Source organism: Pinus tabuliformis, chromosome 5_2, assembly GCF_031772625.1.
Source record: "Pinus tabuliformis cultivar Carrire ecotype Pingquan chromosome 5_2, CPIR1, whole genome shotgun sequence".
Classification (NCBI taxonomy): Eukaryota; Viridiplantae; Streptophyta; class Pinopsida; order Pinales; family Pinaceae; genus Pinus; species Pinus tabuliformis.
This window is the reverse complement of record NC_142306.1, coordinates 1,047,924,124-1,047,945,962: the sequence shown is the minus strand read 5'-3', so window position 1 is coordinate 1,047,945,962 and position 21,839 is coordinate 1,047,924,124. Positions and strand designations below refer to the sequence as shown.

The 21,839-nt window shown below is 35.9% G+C and overlaps 2 long non-coding RNA genes across 2 annotated transcripts; one reads left to right on the top strand and one right to left on the bottom strand.

The window, feature by feature from the left end:
• Positions 1-8,942: 8,942 nt before the first annotated feature.
• LOC149162835 (uncharacterized) lies at positions 8,943-10,685 on the bottom strand. The gene is made up of 3 exons (XR_016261595.1): positions 10,246-10,685; positions 9,818-9,908; positions 8,943-9,439 (listed from the first exon to the last, which is right to left on the bottom strand). It is a non-coding gene; the product is annotated as an uncharacterized LOC149162835 (long non-coding RNA).
• Positions 10,686-19,989: 9,304 nt separating this feature from the next.
• Positions 19,990-20,739, top strand: LOC149162834 (uncharacterized). The gene is made up of 3 exons (XR_016261658.1): positions 19,990-20,073; positions 20,271-20,464; positions 20,670-20,739. It is a non-coding gene; the product is annotated as an uncharacterized LOC149162834 (long non-coding RNA).
• The last annotated feature ends 1,100 nt before the right edge of the window (positions 20,740-21,839 follow it).

Sequence of the window (21,839 nt, the reverse complement as noted above, 5' to 3'; positions counted from 1 at the left end):
ATTGTTTCCTACCTCGCCCCAAAGACTCCCCTGCAGAAACTGTGTCAAATCCCCCCACCCAAAATTGCAATTCCTCAATTTGCCACCAAAAACCCCAAAAAACCCCAAATCAACCTTTCTAATCAGTTTACTAGCCTAATATCAGTGTTACCTTGTTGGTCATCTCATCCCATTGAAGATCTATCGAGATTGACCGGAGAGAGCCTTCTCCTGCCCCGTAGGGCTAGCTATGAGGCTAAATGGTTTGATGTAGCCTTGAGGTTTACCTTTCTCAGCTTGAGGTGAAATCTCAAGCGCTAACAGTGTGCATGATGGGTAAATCTCGGCCAGAGTACCCATTTAATGAAACTTGCAGGCCGCCATGAATTCGTTTCAGGCTGGCATGGGAGGGAACGCAGATGGCCATGTGGCCCGTCCTCTCGCCGCCCATCAGTCTAATCATTATAAATGGCATGGTTTTCACCCGCATCCAGGTAAAATATTTTGATTTTAACTTATATAAAAATAAAAATAAAATTTAAAATGGTAAATAAAATAAATAATTGTAATTAAAAATTAAATCTGATTTAGATTCATCTTAATTCTAGATTTACCAAGGACTAAGAGGGATCAAACTTCTTGATGTTTAATTATTTTTTAGAGTGAAAAAGGATTTTAGATTGTTACTAGCACAACCATATAAACTAAATGACTCATAAATGTTAACGCAATCCATAATAAATAAAAAAACATTTATTTCATAATACATTTTGATTTATTAAAAAGAAATGAAAATTCATCAAACTATCTAAACTATAATAATATTTTAATTTGAGACTGGTTTTTGGATTAATCGATATTTTAATTTGATATCGTTCTTTCGGATTAATCATTGGTCGACATTTCAAATCAACTAATGTGGTTCATCATCACGACAAAGATGAAGAATTCAATCTACCATTTAAATAATAATGATGTAGAATGTAAAAAAAATTAATGTTAAAAGAAATAAAAAATATTTTATCAAACATTATATTTATTAAAATGATTTATTAAATTGAAAAAATGTAGTAAAAGAGATTAATACAATTCACATTCAATCATATTTTATAAAACCAGCCTAGATTCATTTTAACACCGGATCTATCAAGCATCGAGAGGGATCAAATCTCTTGAGGTGCAAACCTATTTTTTGAGTTAATACTGGATCTATCAAGCATCGAGAGGGATCAAATCTCTCGAGGTGAAAACCTATTTTTTGAGTGCAAAACTGGAGGGAAGGTTTTGACCTCGAGAGATTTGATCCCTCTCGGTGCTTGATAGATCTGGTGTTAAGATGGATCTAGGCTGGTTTCAGTCATGTGCGGTCATACAAAATTTGTTTAACATCTAATTATTTTGATCATTTTAAGTATGCTAAATATGTCAAATATTAATTTGGTCAATTTAATTTAAAATTTGCTTAGATACCTGAGTTTGTTGATATGAGAGAAACTGCTACTAACTTGAATGATGAAAAAGGATGAAATACAAATTTTGATTGCAATGTGTCAATGTAACAATTTTGATAGATAGAAAATGTGAATAATATGAATATAATCAATTACAAACAATCTTCATTGCAATCAAGCTGAAACTATTTTCTTCTACTATTCCTATTGTCACACCTATTAGTTTTTCCATTTTCTCATATCGATCATATGAAAAGAGTACATGGAATCATAGATCATTCAATTATTAAACTCGAGCTATTGTAGTAAACAACATACCTTGTCTATATTTCTCTCCAATATTAATAGTATTTTTCTCCGAAGTCAGTCATTATAACTTATGGAGTGTTAAGCCCCAAATAATTTTGAATGGTAGTTATTTTCTATTACTGCGTTTGAATGCAAATTAATTAACAATATTCAATGATGGAAAATGGGAATAATAAGAATGTACCCAATTATAAATAGTTTATAGTTTCAAGAAGCAAACATTTGGGTTAAGCAGACATTTTATTTAAGATGAAAATTGAAGTATTGTATTTATGGTTGAGTACTTTTTATGTGCTTACATTGGGAGAGACTATGTGTGTTTTGGTGGTGAGAAGGAGAGACAAGGGGAGATAGAGATATAGATGGGAGGGGGAACGAGGGAAGAAGAGAGAGGAAAAGACAGGGAGGGAGGAAGATATATATATATATATATATATATATATATATATATATATATATATATATATATATATATATATATATATATATATATATATATATATATATATATATGGAGAGAGAAATGTTCGAGAGAGAGAGAGAGAGAGAAGGGGAAGAGAGAGGGAGGGGAAAGGTAGCGAGCGAGAGAGAGATAGATAGATATATAGAGAGATTGTGTATGTTTAGGGGCTCAGATAGAGAGATAGAAAAGGAGAGACAATGGAAGATAGAGATATAGATGGAGGAGGTAGACATGTGCTTACACTGAAATCAATGCACACTATTAATCTAATTACTTTGAAATTAATGTACATCATAGATCTTGTTGCATCAAATCATAAATCAACATCTACACCAAAAATCAATGCATCTAGTGCAAACAATCAAATAGGATTATAAATCAACATCTATACTGAAATCAATGCATCTAGTGCAAGAAATAAAATAGGATTAGAAATCAATATCTACACTGAAACCAATGCATCTAATGCAAGAAATCAAATATGAGTAGAAATCAACATCTACGTTGAAATCAATGCTTATAGTGTAAGGTATTAAATATGATTAGAAGTCAACATTTACACTAAAATCAATGCATCTAGTGCAAGTGATTAAATAGGATTAGAAGTCAACATCTACATTGAAACTAATGCATCATGTGCAAGAAATCAAATAGGAGTAGAAATCAATATCTACACTGAAACTAATGTATTTAATGCAAGCAATCAAATATGAGTAGAAATCAACATTTATGCTGAAATCAATGCATCTAGTGTAAGGTATTAAATATGATTAGAAATCAACATCTACACTAAAATCAATGCATCTAGTGCAAGTGATCAAATAGGATTAGAAATCAATATCTACACTAAAACAATTGCATAATGTGAAAGCAATCAAATAGGAGTAGAAATCAAGATCGACATTGAAACCAATGCATCTAGTGTAAGGTATTAAATAGAATTATAAATTGACACCTACATTGAAATCAATGCATATAGTGCATGTGATCAAATAGCATTAGAAATTAACAATTACATTGAAATCAATACATTTATTTTAGTGAAAATCTAAAATATTCATGACTTTCTAGATCTTACTTCTATGTCTGTATTTGTTGAGGGTTTAGGAAATCTGTGGATTAGAGTGTTCAAAAAATAGGGAGACTTATCACGTGAACATGTCTTCTTATTTTCCATGTGTTTAATCAATTAGATGATGGAGAGAGGAATTTTGGCATGGTTTGGGCTCCAATGGTAATGTAGAACACTATTTAGGATCTTCGCTAGCATGGAATTTTGGAGACTAAATTTAGTATTCAGTTGGTAAGATGAGAGGTGTTCTTTGTAGTTGGGTTCATTTTCGACTTGGGTACTAGCAACACATCTTGCCCTTTCTCGTGGGTATTTCTATTTTTCCTGTCCTTTATTGTTCTCAATTTTTGGCTTATGCAAGTTCGGTTGGCCATATTTTGAGGATTTGGGGTCAGAGAAGATGTTCTCTAGAACCTATTGGTGGCCTTATCCCCTTTCTCACTCTGTCATATTTGGTTGGAAGGCCTTCAATCTTTTTGGTACTATGTCTATTCGATGGTTAGTGACTTTTTGTGATACCGGAGGAAAGTGGGTGCCAAGTAGGAATGTTGGTAGCTAGTTCGACATGCTCATTTTTATATGTGTTCACTTCCAAGGAGATAAGAAGCTCCTAATGGGGGTTTTTTCTATGGTGAGGCATGGTCTAGTTGCGTTGGTGGGTGGATTATCTCGTGATTGGTCAATTAGGGTGGTTAGAGAAAATCTGTGTGGCATAATATGGGGTTGGTGTGGGTTAGCTTGTGAACCTAGGAAAGACACTTAGCGATCGAGTGGGGAGACATGAATTCACCCATTATGGGTGCTAGGCTCTAGTTTTGGAGAGGTGGCAATCCTTAGGATGCTTGGTTGCAGTCGGGGTGTGGGAAGCACAAATTCTAGCTTGAAGAATAACTAGGGGCCGAGAGGAACCCTTAACAACACATCCATGTTATGGCAAGGAGATAGGCCCACGCGAGGCATGTGCCATAGAGGACACAATGCAAGGTGTCAATTTTTTCTTCAGTATGAAGAGGGAGAGTTGAAGCAGCCTCATGGCATTTCCTCTAGGCCATGGAATTTCCACCCCCATTTGACACTGTGGAGAAGAAAATCCGTCAAGTGCAAGTGAAAGTTGAAAAATTGGCACATGATAGCCACAACGACCAAAATGATGTCCTCAGCTTCTTGAATGACATTCAACATAATCCATGGCATATTTTTTATCAACAAGACTCCCTTCAAAGAGGTCTAAAGTGGCTTTAGGAGTTGATGGATAGCTTAGAAGAGCGAATGGCACACATGGAATATCATGTTCATGAAGCATTTGACCACCGCGGAGAGGGTGGTAATGATGCTCAGGCACCCGACAATTTGGATGGTTAGTGAATTTTGGTTTTTATCAATTTTTGTCCATCTAAGCCATTGACATTGGGTCTAATGTTTTTTTATGTTAATGTATGTTTCCTTTTGCTTGTATTTGATTACCAATAAATCCATTTAGATTAAGGTCCTTATTATTTTGAAACTGTGCTCACAAACATATAATTTTTTTAAAAAATAATAGAAATGATTAATTTACTACTACTAATAATAATATAATATCATCAAATATATAATTTATGTTTCTTAATTTATTAATATTTATTATTAATTTATTAATATTCTTTAATAAATATTAATGGTTGTTGTACAAATTAATTTATAAAATATTATAAAATTCTATATTATTATGCATTTTTGTTAATAATGGTATTAATTATTAGATTTTTAAAATTTAATAATTTATGTTAATAAATATTATATTGATTTTGAATATTGTTAATTTTTATTATTTAATTTTTTTTGATCGATTAGATTATTTATTCTTGTAATCTGAAAGAATGATCTCAATATAATATGAATGACAGAAGCTTCAATTAAGGGAGAAACTATATTTTAAATTATTTTTATTATTACCCTAGTATAGAAAAGATGTTGTAATGTCTCACTCTCATATTATGTAAATATTTTGATTGGGTCAAACTATATAAATATAAAAATAAAATAAAATTAATAATTAATATTTAAAATTAATAATTAAAGTAAAGTAAAATAGTCAACTTAAAGGTGATGGCATTTGACCTCAAGTTTTGAAAACCCATGATTTTTCCAATGATATCTATCTATCTATATATATATATATATATATACATATATACGGGCCTAAATGCATTTAGCTCTGATCTACCAATTATGGATAGGGATCAAAGTTGTTGAGGTGCAAACCTTTTTTTAGAGTGAAAGTAGATTTAATCTCTCACAGCACTTAGATTTGGAGTTAAGATGGATCTACGATGATTAATTATATAAATGAGTTAATATATAGGTTAAGCATTTGAAAACTCATAAACACGATTCTTATCTATAGATATTTTCTCCCACTTTACCATCGAGATTCTTAATATGTAAATAGATTTTGTTACAACACCATGAGCCAATAACATCACTTATCAAAACTACATACTTAGGAAACCAAAACTCATCTCATATAACATGTTTTTAATTAATTAACTTAGTTAAAAGAGAAAAAAAACATAATTACTTTGAAAATAAATCTTAACCTTTGATTTATGTATATTATTATGAATATGCTACTTCTAATATTAACTTAATTAAATTAAAATTTTCCAAACCTATTTCAAAATACACATCTATATCCAGATAATAAAATTTGTATTTTATTTTTCATTTTACCATTAACCATATTATTATTTCTTTATGTATTTATATATTATATGTTTCAATTGCCCTTCAACTTTTCAACTTTTTTATAATGTATTACATTATATCAAATTTTAAGTATACTTAAATCCATGTCAAATATCATATGATTTATAACTGAATTAACTATATTAATGATATAATTTATAGCTATACATATTGCGGAAATAATAGGCTACATCTTGTCTGTTTTGACTAAAAACTTTAATTAAAGAAATAACTATTATTGCAAACATTTTATAGCTGATGCGTGACTTTGTTCAATTTGGAGTTGACGTATGTTATTTAAAAATATAAATATCGTAAATAAAAATTTAACATATATTTTTTTAGATTTAATTAAAAATATTTTTATATTTTTATTTTCATTTTTATTAATTTTTAGTACTATAATTAAGTTGGAAAAAATGTAATAAAAATATAAATATTTTGATAATTATAATTTATACAAATTATAAGAAAAAAAAAATCGTATTTAACTCATAAATATTTCACTATTATATACATGAATGAAAAATTAAAATTAAAATAATAAATAATATGTGATTCATTCATTTTAATAAAATTTAAATTCAAAATTATTAATAACCTGTAATTTTCGATAAAATTTAAAATCCAAATGAATAAACTGTACATTTCTTCCCATCATCAAAGAGTACAAAATAATGTGATTTAAAACCCGTTAATAGAAAAACAGAAATAGCACTGAAAGAGGACATGAAATACCCTCAATCTTTTACTGGACAGCATTCCTGACTTTACTTTGAGCGAACTTCTATATCCAGAGGCAGAAGATGGCATTCCTCCATTGCTGCTGCAACGACATGTCCATGGCTTTGACTGCCAAATGCTTCGTTAGTTTCTCTTTTGTAATCATAAAACCCATAGACAAGCAGGAAGTAAATAAGATTTAGAAAGCTGAGAGTGGCCACGAATGCATAATAGTAGTAAAGACGAGATGCATTTAAATTGTTCAAAATCCAGCCACTATTACCCTTTCGTCCACTTATCTCACTCGAAACATTAACAAGGGGAGCTGCGACGCAGCGAGTCCCTGCGTGAAGTTGAGCCTGTCTATTACGCACTACAGGCATGTGTGCATTACAGATGGAAGCATATCAGCCCGGCTATGAAACAATTCAATATTGCTCGGCAAGCAGCTCAATATTGTTTGTTTGGTGGAGAACTGAATTCAGGTTAACAGAGAATCTGTACAGGCGACAGGATCAGAACTTCAATCTGCATAGTCATGGGTTCTCATAGATCTCAGGATTTGCCTTGCTCGTTGAGTAAGTTTGTTCTCTTCATAGCAATAAAAAGACTTGCCTGTCTTCGTTCGGGCCTGCCTTCTCGTTACCGCCTGTTACATAGAAAGTTGCTCAGGCAGGAATTGCCTTCGCCCTGCCTTCCTGTCTGCGATATGGAACTTGCCCGCGATATAAAGAAGGTAGGTGACTTGACAAAGGGATTTATAGTGCAGTGCACTAGGTTAGGGAAAGAGAAGCCAACCAAACAAAGGTCGATCAGATGTAGTGCTGTGCTCTAGTCCACCAAGTGTAGGAATGGATTATATATGCGAAAACAGATACCGGCAGGCAGATGAGGATTGATTAGTACAACAAAAAAGCACTGACTCACTACAGAAATTGTAGCGAAGTGGAGCAGCTGTGAGACAAAGACAAAGGTTGCTGCGAACTCTGCGTTGATTTTTTTTTGAAGATTAAATGCGGTGCAGCGAGACGACAAAAGCGTTAGTCACCTTTAGTTAGACCAATTTCGGCTTAACAGTGCGCTCCATGGAGCACTAAACAATTTAGAGAATATAGGTTGAGAAACTAATTCCAACTACATGCTACTGCCATAACTTATAATCCAGGTGTACTAATTGAATTTTAGTTAGTTGAGGTGTGCACGTGCTACATATCTCTATTCAACTAAACGCAAAGCCTGCATATCGGTAACAAACTAAACGCACGTCCTGTGGCTTCAACTTACGAACCACTATGCTACCAATACTTTTGATAGCTTTTCAGTTTGGCAGTAGTTTCAGTGAATTGTAAGGTAAGGAAGAACGGTAGCAGCTCGCAAGAGGAATTTTCAAGAAGCAAGAACATTGGAGAACCACCTTCAACTGAGTCCGTGAGGTGTAAAGTCATCGTTAATATGGTATGTCTCTCTCCCAATTTGTGTTTTTGAAACCTCTTCACTGTAATCATCGAAGGTCCGGGTCTCCATAATTATTTGGAAGAAAACATAGGGACATTTCTAATTATCTTCTTATCTCAGATTTTGGATCTTTAGAGAAATTTACTTTTAAATTTATTATTTATTATTTGAAGAGCAATTTTTCTTGTAATTTAGCTAAATAGAGCACTGGTTACTTTTATAATATTCATTTGCAATTGAATGCAACACCATTTTTTGTTTTCAAGAAGAACATTTGAATAGAGCTTTACAATTAGGTGTAATAATCTACACGAATTATTATGGGTAATAGTTAATTCTACAGCAAATTGGAGTCATCCTGTTAGATCTATTGAATATTTTTGTCTGTAATTTAAACTGTATTACATTTAGTGAATTCGGGGAAATTTCCTTTGCAACAGGATATCGTTCTTTAATGTTACAACGTTCCTGAGAAATTTTCTGTTTAAATTATCACTATTTTTTATTTTTTATGGCTTCAATTACAATTACATACTTCTACAATTACATACATAACAGAATAACATTCATAACTATATTTATTGGTTAAAAAAGTATTTTGAACTACAAAAAAATCCCTAAATCTTTAGAATAAAGAGTAGAAGACTTTGGCACTTGTCTTTTCAATTCAAATTCGAAAAGAATTTGCAAATATTTTGTTAAATCTTTAGAGGAGATTCACTCTTTAATTTAAAGATTACTTTTAAGTCAAATTTTACTGTAGCGTTTGTGTTTAACTAGTCACTAAACAATTTAATGATTCTGGGAAGGTGAATTCATTTATAATTGGGTACACAGGTCCCGTCATTGGAAAGTGATTCCCGGCCGGTAAGTTGCTTTGGTCGAGTGTTTCCAACGACAGGTGTTGGAAGGAGAGGCACAGTGCCCATGCAAAGAACGAAGGCTTCTCTTAACTGAGTGTTTCCAACGACAGGTGCTGGAAGGAGAGGCACAGTGTCCATGCAGAGAACGAAGGTTCTCTTTTCTTGTATTCGTGTGTCAGCAGCTCCCATGGCTTCTGCAAGCAAACTCTTTCTCATATGTCTTCTGATGATGGTATTTGTTCAGGTAACGACCATGTAGTTTGGCTCTTGGAAGTCTTATTTTATATTTGTAGCTCATTACTGTTTCATGATGTATGTGCAAGTTCCAGCTCCAGTGCCTACTAAGGATAAAAAAGGTACGAGCTCCGGCCTTCTTCATCACCAAAGCGATTTTTTTCTGCACAGAAGAATGTTTTGAATTAGGAATTTTGATAAGTAATGCTTTCAGGTTGAATTTAGAGCAGTACCTAGAGTAGCCTCCGATTCTGATGTCCCTCTATATATATCTGAACAGATAAATCAGATAGTACATTCCTATAGGCTCAGTTTCATTAATTTTGATGTCTTTTAATTCTTCTGGACAAACAAAAAATATAAAGAGAGGAGAATTCTTTCCTGCAGGCAAAGGCAGATTTGTGGTACGCATCAGTCGACATGATTCACTTCTTTAAAGAATTGATAGGCAAACACTGATGAACTCGATCACTTGAATGCATTAGATCATAGTACTAGCAGTTTAATAACCAAAGGAACAAATATGCCCAAGAAAATTCACCTGTCCCATGAGCTCCTCATGTATTGTGAGACCAACACTGCCAAGTCTCTCAACACTCGCACTAAGCGCATCTAACTCTTGATCTTGTTCTCTGGTCACCAGGCAAAGCAAGTTAACAGGCTACCAGATCAATGCTATTCAAGAAAAAGGCTGACAGGTGTAAATTCTTGGAAGAGAAAAACAAATTTTGAAAAAGGCTCTTTAGCAGAGGTGTCCGACAAGTGTAAATTCTTAGAAAGGAAAAACAAAGTTCGAGAAGGCTCTTAAGCGTAGGTGTCTAGACTCTAAAGCACTGTTATAAAAAAAGCTATATTTAAAAGTGATCTTCAACAACATAAATTTGATCATACTTCTAATAACAGAATAAACATATTGGGAATTCATAGAAAGGATAACAGTCATTGACGGCTTTGAACTGCAGGAAATACCAGCAAAAAAGTCGCTATATTGCGAAAGCTAGTATTGCTAGTGGCCATCCCACAATTGTTCTGGTCAGAGAATCCACGGCCTCTAATCGTGAGAAAGCCCAGCTCCTCGAGTCCTTCAAGGCCTCAGCTCCTCGAGTCCTTCAAGGTAATTGTTTCCAAACCCACTGCTATTCTATCAAGTAATCATGTTATTCATGATTTACACTATACTACTAAAGCCAATTGAACTGTCCCAGCGACAGCAAGTCAGTTAGTTGTCAGTTATGGTATAGATATTATTTATGCAGACATAAATATTTATTCAGAGGCTAACAAGCGGAAAGAATTTTTGTTGCAGGTCTTAACCGGTGCAGAAAGAGCGGAAAGAATTTTTGTTGCAGGTCTTAACCGGTGCAGAAAGAGTTGTAGATTACGTTGGAAGAATTACCTGCGTCCTGACATTAAACGAACATTTGTTCACTCAACAAAATTTATTGATTCCCCATTTCAGCGCCTCGAAATTTCGAATAATTAACTGCACAGTAGGAATGATCAGGTTCACATTAGAAATCTCACCTTGTTCATTGCTTCTCGCTGCAGGAACCGTCTGCTGTTGCAGAGAGCATTAGAGGGTCTGCGAACGCTCTGCCTTGGAGCAATCCAAAACCAGGAGGGTAGCAGTGTATTTAATGAGATGCAGTGGGCCGACGTCACAAAGACACGGGTGCAGGGCATGCACAAAGACACGGGTGTAGGGCAGGACCTCTCCACAGAGCGCGTACATTGTAATAGGGAACACCACCTTTGCATAACCGCCAGAAGACCGCCAGAAGTAATGCTAGCATTAAAACCATACACCCGTGACGGTTAGCTGAAAATGCACCGCACTTAATTGCTTTAACATATGGTTTAGGTTGGGATTAGCTTCGGATTACGTTAGGTCCTCGGGAGGAGGCCAAATAAGGTGATTTATAAATATGTCTTCAAAAAACTTGGTATATAGTTGATGACCGGGCATCAGAAGCAGGTCAATTAATGCTAAATAGCTCGCGAACGATTACAATAGTCCATGCGTGAGGGCAGGGACTAATAAGAAAACTTGTTACAAAACTCCCAATTCCTAAAGCACTGGAGTACAATCCGGTTCTTATGCTCTGCATGCTCTCGGGGGCCTGATCATAAAAGAATTCTAACTTTCCTGCTTCAAGAAAGCCTTCTGCTATACCTCCGAGCAAAAACTGAGGAACCAAAATGAATACGGTGAGTGGTGCTGCTTCCTCGCTTCCTTGAAGCCCGTGCTGTTTCACAAAGCTAATCCGTTTCATATCGGTTATGGAGGCCACTGCCATGGCTAAAACGTGGATGGCCATTCCAATACCCAGCCTCTGTAGCATTGTTATACCTCTCGGATTGCCCGTGAATCTTCTGATTATCCTTACAAGAACTCTGTGTCATACAGTATAACGGATACCATCATTGGAAACGCGATGAATGATTGAAGGGAGCCTGCAGGGATTTGAAAGTGAGGACCCATATGCCTGTTCAGTGTCCTTCCTTGTTTTACGAAGAGTGTGCTGCCGTGAGCATACAGTGTGCTTGGCATAAACATGGCAACCCTTGCAGATTTTTCCTCTGCGATGCGATCGCAGATAGCATATCGCACTTTCCCTCGTCACCCTTCGCTGCATTGTTTGATTATCTGCGATGCGATATTTGCTATGCCATCGCAGATCGCAAATCGCATGATCTAAAGGTTATAGAGGCGGTGGCACATCCTTCTCTTCTTGCGATGCGATGGTGTGATAAGCCATGCATTAAATTCCAGCAAAATATTTTGAGGAGTGTAATTAATGATATTTACTAGGGTTGGTAAATGTAGGTGAAAACTTAAATTTTATTATTTTTTATTTTCACGGAAGTATGCAAAAGCAACACGTATTGAAAAGATATTTTGTGTTGTTTACCATATAAAAAAGAAAATGCAAGAGCAGAGACGTGTAGAGACGTGTAGTGTGTAGAGAGTATTAGCCAAGAAGTTCTTTTTCTTCTTGCAACGCACAACAGTGCTGAACTATTTTTAGTTTTCTGAGATATTGGACTCAGGTTCTGGAACTGAAGTTACTATGGTAAATCCCTCAGATGTTGAGGAAGACAAATTCTGTAACAATTTTTATTATTGCTTTATAATAAAGATCCTGTAGAAAACCAGAGCGTTGTTCTCTGTGTTATTTATTTTTGTGTGTTTGAAATAAACAGAAATTTCCATCATGGTATCGGAGCTAGTCTAGGCACTCAGTGAATTAAAAAAAACAGAGTTTTGTTTTTTCACTGTAGGAGCTGTAAGAAGCTTGTTGAGCAGATTTTACCAGCAGAAAAGTTTTTTGCCTGTTTTTTTTACAATCAGTATCTCTTCTTTATTTTTTCACAAGTTAAGATGGCAGATGCTGGAACTGGTTTGACAAATCCCCAACTGCCACAGTTTAATGGGAAAAACTACAACTATTGGTCCATAACAATGAAAGCATTGTTTGCTTCTCAAGGAATATGGGAGCTGGTTGAAACTGGCTATGCTGAACCGGCCGATGCAACAGCGTTGGCTGCTTTGACAGCAGCAGAAAGAGACCAGTTGAAGTGCGACAAGAAGAAGGATGCCAAAGCCCTCTTTTTCCTCTTCCAATCAGTGCATGAAAGTGTTTTTCCGCGGATTGCAGCAGCAACAAAATCTAAGGAGGCATGGGATATTCTCAAAACTGCCTATCAAGGCATGGAGAAGGTGAAGACTGCAAAGTTGCAGATGTTGATGAGAGACTTTGAAAATCTCAGCATGAAGGAATCTGATACAATAGATTCCTTCTTCACTCAGGTTATTGGCTTAATAACCCAGATAAGATCTCATGGTGAGATTCTTGAAGAAAGAAGGATTGTAGAGAGAATCTTGAGATGTTTACCCTCAAGGTTTGAATCTATTGTACAGTAGCAATAGAAAAAACAAAAGATCTCTCACAGTTCACAGTGGATGAGCTGAGTGCTTCTCTGTTGTCTCATGAACATACACTGAGTAGAGGAACAGATTCCTCTTTTGAGCAAGCATTCAAGACTCAGATGTCTTTTGGCCAAGGAAAAGCTCGAGGCAGAGCAAATAACAGAGGTCGTGGAAGAAGCCAAAACAGAAGCAGAAATTATCCTACAAGCACAAGCGGAAGGAGCTGCAATCAGAACCAAGATGAAGGTTCAAGCAAACAGCAAGCTCATGGACAAAGGTATGACAAATCCCAAGTCCAATGTCATTATTGTAAGAAATATGGACACTATGCCAATGAATGTAGGAAAAAGCAAAATGACATGAATAATAGGAAAAATGCTAATTTTGCAAATGAAGAAGACAAGAACCCAAAGAACGTGCTGTTAACATATAACATAGCACAAGACAAACAAGAAAATTTTTGGTTCTTAGACTCAGGTTGTAGTAATCACATGACTGGTAACATTGAAATGTTTGCCAATCTGGATGAAAATGTGAAATCTGAGGTAACAACAGGGACTGATGATACGATATCTGTCAAGGGTAAGGGCAGAGTCAGTATCCGAGCAAAAAATGGAGAACAAATGATTGTGCCAGATGTATACTATGTACCTGGTTTGAAATGTAATCTTTTGAGCATTGGACAACTCATAAACAAAGGTTACAACGTGTTCTTCAAAGATGATTTGTGTACTATCAGAGACATACCTCCAAGTAAGAAGATCATTGCACAAGTGCAGATGACCAGCAATATAATGTTTCCTCTCAAACTCGGGGCAGATTTGAAGGAAGGTAGAACTATTGCGGCTGTAACTCAAGAAGTCTTTCAGGAGCAAGTGAAAGATGTGAATTGGTTGTGACATTTGAGATTTGGACATCTCAATTTCGGAGGCTTGAATCTGTTGCACAGAAAGGGAATGGTAAAAGGATTACCATTGATTGAGAAACCAGACAACCTTTGTGAAGGCTGCATCTTGGGCAAGCAACACAAAGAAATCTTTCCAGCAGGAAAGAGTATAAGGGCAAAAGCACCATTGGAAATTGTTCACTCCGATATGTGTGGACCGATGCAAACACCATCATTTTCTGGAAATAAATATGTTTTAACCTTTATTGATGATTACACCAGAAAGACATGGGTGTATGTGCTGAAACAGAAGAGTGAAGTGTTTGAGAAATTCCACCACTTCAAAACTCTTGTTGAGAAGCAGTGTGGGCATTATATCAAAGTGCTCAGAACAGATAGAGGAGGAGAATACATCTCCCAAGACTTTCTGCGTTTGTGCAGAGAGAATGGCATACAAAAGCAGTTCACCGCGAGGTATACACCTCAGCAAAACAGTGTTGCCGAAAGAAAGAATAGGACCATTCTTGACATGGTCAGAAGTATGCTGAAGGCAAAACACTTGCCGCATGAGTATTGGGCAGAAGCCATCACTTGCGCAGTTTACATCTTGAATAGATGCCCAACTAAAGCTGTCATGAACAGAGTACCAGAAGAAGCATGGAGTGGTCAAAAGCAAACTGTCACTCACATGAGAGTATTCGGTTGTGTGGCATATGCACATGTACCGGATCAGCTAAGAAAGAAGCTTGATAGTAAGGGGGAGAAGTGTGTCTTTGTTGGCTATTGTGATGAGTCAAAAGCATACAAACTCTATAATCCATCCACCAAGAAATTGATAGTAAGCAGAGATGTGCAGTTCATTGAAGATGAAGCTCGGGATGGAAGCTTAGAGAAGACAGTGAATGTGAAGACAATTGTGTCTCACGAAGAAGAAGATGAAGGGATAGTAGCAAATAATCCTTCCTTGGTGGCTCCTCCTCCACCACAGCAAGTACAACAAACCACACCACAATCTGGAATTCGAACAGCCATAAGAAGTCAAGGAAGTGCTTCTCCAAGCACACCACAGGGATCAGAAATACCCTCAAGTTCGGATGGAACTCCAAGCACACCAAGAAGACCAAGATTCAGAAATCTGAATGAGATTTATGAACAAGGAGAGGTAAGTAACAATACCGGTCTGAATTCATTATTCGCTTTATATTGTCATGTTGATGACCCAGTCCATTTTGAAGATGCTGTAAATGAAGATAAATGGATTGAAGCAATGAATGAAGAAATTGGTGCAATTGAAAAGAGTAAAACATGGGAGTTAGTGGACCTCCCTGATGGCAAAGATGCCATTGGAGTTAAGTGGGTCTATAAGACCAAATGCAATGCTGAAGGTAAGATTGACAGGCACAAAGCAAGACTTGTTGTGAAAGGCTACAAGCAGCAACAAGGCAAAGACTATGATGAAACCTTTGCACCAGTAGCAAGGATGGAAACAGTCTAAACAATGTTGTCTATTGCGGCACAACACAAATGGAAGATTTATCACATGGATGTTAAATCTGCATTCCTGAATGGAGTATTAAAAGAAGAGGTTTATGTTGAACAACCTCCAGGCTATGAAGTTGAAGGCCAAGAGCATAAAGTCTGCAAACTCAAGAAGACTCTTTATGGGCTGAATCAAACTCCAAGAGCATGGTACAGCAGAATAGATGCTTACCTGGTTGAGAATGAGTTTGACAAGTGTGATGGTGAACCCACACTCTACATAAAGGATAATGACGGTAAGATTATTATTGTTGTTTTATATGTAGATGATTTGATTTTTACAAGCAATGATGTTTCACTCATTGCTGATTTTAAAGCAGTCATGAAAAGTGAATTTGAAATTACTGACTTGGGCTTCTTAAGATATTTTCTTGGAATTGAAGTAGACCAAAGTGAAAATGGCGTTTTCATTTCTCAAGATAAATATGTAGAAGCGGTGTTAAAGAGATTTAACATGCAGAACAACAAGGCAGCTGTGACTCCAACTGTAGTGGGGTTGAAATTGACCAAAGAAGACAGCAGTAAGGATTTTGATCCAAAATTGTACAAGAGCATAGTTGGCAGCCTTATGTACTTGACTGCAACTAGGCCGGACATTATGCATGCTGTGAGTTTAATCTCCAGATTTATGGAAAGACTGAAAGAGACTCATTGGCAGGCAGCCAAGAGGATTCTAAGGTATGTGAATGGAACGAAGGGGTTTGGTATTTTATACTCCTCTTCTGAAAGTTTCATGTTGACAGGTTACACTGACAGTGATTGGGCTGGAAGTGTTGATGATAGGAAAAGCACATCTGGATATGTGTTTCATATGGGATCGGGAGCCATCTCATGGGCTTCCAAGAAGCAACCAGTTGTGGCTTTGTCAACAGCAGAGGCAGAGTACGTGGCAGCAACAGCAGCAGCATGTCAAGCAGTATGGCTGAGAAGAGTTCTCAGAGATTTGTGTCATGAACAGGAAAATGGCACAACCATTTACTGTGACAATAGCTCAGCAATAGCATTGTCTAAAAATTCTATTTTTCATAAAAGGACAAAGCACATAGACACCAAATTTCACTTCATACGTGAATTGGTTAACAATGGTGAGATTGTTTTGTAGCACTGCAGAACAGAGGATCAGCTAGCTGACATCCTGACAAAACCATTGGCAAAGAAAAGCTTTGATCATTTCAGGAAATGCCTGGGTATGCAAAAAAAACCCAGCAGTTAAAATTAAAGGGGAGTGTTGGAATGGTAATTTCAACTTGCAGATTTTTCCTCTGCGATGCGATCGCAGATCGCATATCGCACTTTCCCTCGTCACTCTTCGCTTCATTGTTTGATTATCTGCGATGCGATATTTGCTATGCGATCGCAGATCGCAAATCGCATGATCTAAAGGTTATAGAGGCGGTGGCACATCCTTCTCTTCTTGCGATGCGATGGTGTGATAAGCCATGCATTAAATTCCAGCAAGATATTTTGAGGAGTGTAATTAATGATATTTACTAGGGTTGGTAAATGTAGGTGAAAACTTAAATTTTATTATTTTTTATTTTCACGGAAGTATGCAAAAGCAACACGTATTGAAAAGATATTTTGTGTTGTTCACCATATAAAAAAGAAAATGCAAGAGCAGAGACGTGTAGTGTGTAGAGAGTATTAGCCAAGAAGTTCTTTTTCTTCTTGCAACGCACAGCAGTGCTGAACTATTTTTAGTTTTCTGAGATATTGGACTCAGGTTCTGGAACTGAAGTTACTGTGGTAAATCCCTCAGATGTTGAGGAAGACAAATTCTGTAACAGTTTTTATTATTGCTTTATAATAAAGATCCTGTAGAAATCCAGAGCGTTGTTCTCTGTGTTATTTATTTTTGTGTGTTTGAAATAAACAGAATTTTCCATCAAACCCAAACTGGGAGCATTCTTATCATAAGCTTGGTTTCTTCTACTTGGGTTACCGGGCATAGCTTCCATCTACTAGTTGATCCATCCTTTGTTGCAGCTTTTGTCTAGAAATCTGCAAGAGAGAAAACAAAGTGATATTATTGCTGATCATCAGCTCTGAAAATACTGTTGCTATCAAAATGGGATTTTCAGTACCAGAAAATCAGTTTTCTAGAAAGCTAAATCTGTTTTCTAGATAAGGCAAATCGAAAAATATTTTCTAGTGTTGTTATTTGATGGGTCTCTGGCCAGATCGGAGAAGTTTTTGACTTTCGAATTTGTTCCCTCTAAGGAAATTACATGCAAACATAACACTATTTTACCATGTTTTAGGTCACAGTGACAAACTAAACTTTCGAATTTGTTCCATCTAAGGAAATTACATGCAAACATAACACTATTTTACCATGTTTTAGGTCACAGTGACAAACTAATAACATTCAGCAACGCGCGCCTCTCATGAAATAAAAATGACCCTCTTATGAAATGAAAATTATCCAATTTGGATATAAGATACGCTACCCCAAACCAGTGAGCTTAAGTCTATTCCAGATTTTTGGAATATTTCGGGATCCAATGGACAAACCAGTGAGCTTAAGTCTATTTCAGATTTTTGGAATATTCTGGGATACAATGGACAGGGGCGGTGTCAAAAATTGACCGCGACCATATTAGTCCGATCCCCAAATATTCCAAAAATTTGCAATCTACTTAAAGATGGCCAAGGCCCCTAGAAATATGGAAAAGTATAATACCTAATTTGGATATAAGGTATAAGATATGTGATCGCAAGATATATGTATATTTAGATAGATTCAGGGAGGGAGAAAGTGATTATTATTCACAACACAGAATTATCAGCCAGAGGTTCAGAGTTCTAAAGAGACAACACTGCACTTAGTAGTATTTTTATAAGTTGTAATAAAACACTGCATTTATTAATATTTATAACATGTAATAAGGATAAATTTAAATAGGAAAATATGTCATATTTTTCTGAATAATATTTGTAAATTAAACATTGTAAATTAGACATATGTAAGGTGGTTAGAAATTAAGAACGAAATTTTCCGTACACAAATTTGGTCAAATAATATGATAAATATTTACAACATAAATAAATAAATAAACATATATATAATAATAATAAAATCCATATAATTTTCCTATGGAATATACAACTTTATATTTGTTTTAGAAATAAAAGTGATAACAATTTATAAACATTTCAATTGTTAGATTCACAAAGTATTTGATAAAGCGTCACGTGATTTTTCTAACCATAAACTGCGTTTGAGAGTATTTTAAAGTTAGCAAATTTAAACATCGGAATTAATAATTTTATTAAGAAAAATAATAATAATAAATTTGTTTATTTTTTATTATAATTACATCGTAAGGTGTTTTTCTCTGAAATCCACTTTCCTCTTATCTTACGTGTCAAATTATGATCCGTTTGATTTGATGTTAGACGATTAAAATGTTTTCTACCGTTAATCACAAATTTAGTTATAACTGAAACGATAACAGTCTACGCTTCATCCATTTATCCGTTTTAATAACTGGGAACATTGAAGGTATACTGCCATGGGTTGCGTGGCAGAGTGAAGGTAAAAAGCCATGGCTCGCAACCGGCATGCATTACAGAATGGAGGTAGATGGCCATAGTAGCAAGCGTTGTGTTGCAGAATGAAGGTCGACGGTTCTCCTTGTTTGAAATAGTGTTATGGAGAGAGACGGTATAGAGAGGCAAAGACAAACTTTCTGTTACAGTAGGAAGATGGTTTCAACTGAGGGAAAAGCGAGGTGGGTTTGAAGCTGCCACTCCCAACTCAGGAAGACACATTTTCTAAGCCAATACCATTGCTGCTTCCACAGCCGAAGCCCTATGACATGAATCGGGCTTGCAAGTTTCCCTGTGTTCCTCTTGAAGAAGTTACACTGGACGATCTCCCGAAGATTTCAACTTGGGGTGCGGGAGCAATGACAAGGTCTATAATCATTTTCAATTATTTGTATGAATTTCAGAGCCATTACTAATTCTCCAATTTGGGCATTTTCAGTAGTACTGGATAAGGGTTTGGCCTTCCTTCCTATTATGGTTTCTCTTATCGCTTTGGAAAATAAATTGGGTTTTATGAGCAAATTCCTAATTACTAACTGCATAACTCTATACAGGTTCATTTGGAAGGGCAAGAGTCTGAATACAAACTTTCTATACAGGTTCGTTTGGAAGCGCAAGAGTCTGAATACAAACTTTCTGTTTCTATGGAAAGATGGGTTCAAGGGAGAGAAAAGTGAGGGTGGGTTTGAAGCTGCCATTCTTGGTTCAGGAAAATGCATTTTCTAAGCCAATGCCATTGCCGCTTCTGCTGCCGAAGCCCCCTAACATGAATCGTGCCTGCAACTTGCCCTGTATTCCTCTTGAAGAAGTTACACTGGAAGATTTCCAAAAGATTTCAACTTTGGGGTGCGGGAGCAGTGGCAATGTCTACAATCATTTTCGATTATTTGTATGAATCTCAGAGCCATTACTAATTCTCTTTCGGCATTTTCAGTAGTACTGGATACCTTACCAGATTTGGCCTTCCTCCCTGTTCGGATTTTTCTTATCTGACCTTGCTTCCTGTTCAGATTTTTCTTATCGCTATGGGAAATAAATTGAGTTTTATTAACAAATTCCTAATTATTAACTCTGTACACAATGCAGGTTCGTTTGGAAGGGCATGAGTCTGAATATGAACTTTCCCATTTGAAGAAAGGAATATAATTCGAAATCTCTTTTTTATTTGGCGTTGTTGGCCTGGGCAGTTAAAGGAAGAAGATATGGTTACTGCAATACTGAACCGTGCTCTGAGTTCACTTGAGCGTGTCGAGGACACGCTCTCTTTCTCTGCTTTCATGGTGATTCTCACCTTTGTTGCTTTCACGGCGATTCTCACCTCTGTTCCCTGACGAATATTTTTATCAGAATGTATGATTTTTAAATTGAGGAAACCAAGAAGAACGGTTTACATAATCTAGACATTTAAGATGTTTAAATACACAACTGAACCTTTAGTCCCATGCTTCTATGAAGATTGACATTTTTTTTTTCAAATGGTTGCAGATATGTATCACATGGAAAGAAGATTTTGCAGCCCCATCAACTGTTAGATGGATTAGCAGAGGTAATAGGCTAGAATGATAAACGTCAAAACCTTTTGGCTATTTGGAGATGTGCTGAAGTCAACTCAGGTATGGTCAATTTTTTTCATTATTTAAAAGATATGCAACATTCATAGGCTAGAATGATAAACGTCAAAACCTTTTGGCTATTTGGAGATGTGCTGAAGTCAACTCAGGTATGGTCAATTTTTTTCATTATTTAAAAGATATGCAACATTCTGCAAATTCCGGAGCAGTTGATTTCAAAATCAATTTTGTAATTTGTTTTATATCACTGTGTACCTAAATAAGTATCATTATTTAAAAGATATGTAACATTCTGTAAATTCCGGAGCAGTAATTTGTTTTATATAACTGTGTACCTAAATAAAGATCATCAAATTAGACAGTTATATCTACCTAAAACTGAACCGTGCTCTGAGTACACTTGAGCGTGTCTAGGACACGCTCTCTTTCTCGGCTTTCACGGTGATTCTCACCTCTATTCCCTGATGAATATTTTTATCCGAATGTATGATCTTTAAATTGAGGAAACCAAGAAGAACGGTTTACATAATCTAGACATTTAAGATGTTTAAATACACCAACTGAATCGTGCCTGCAACTTGCCCTGTATTCCTCTTGAAGAAGTTACACTCGAAGATCTCCAAAAGATTTCAACTTTGGGGTGCGGGAGCAGTGGCAATGTCTACAATAGTCCCATGCTTCTATGAAGATTGACATTTTTTTTTTCAAATGGTTGCAGATATGTATCACATGGAAAGAAGATTTTGCAGCCCCATCAACTGTTAGATGGATTAGCAGAGGTAATAGGCCAGAATGATAAACGTCAAAACCTCCATTTTTTTTGGCTATTTGGAAATGTGCTGAAGTCAACTCAGGCATGGTCAATTTTTTTCATTATTTAAAAGATATACAACATTTTGCAAATTCCGGAGCAGTTGATTTCAAAATCAATTTTGTAATTTGTTTTATACCATTGAAATTCATCAAGCCATACTCAGCTGGGAGCCAGAATCTTCATTGACAAAGCCAACATTGAAGGGAATAAATCTGCACATTAAAACTGGAGAAAAGGTAGCAATTTGTGGCACAGTGGGATCAGGGAAAT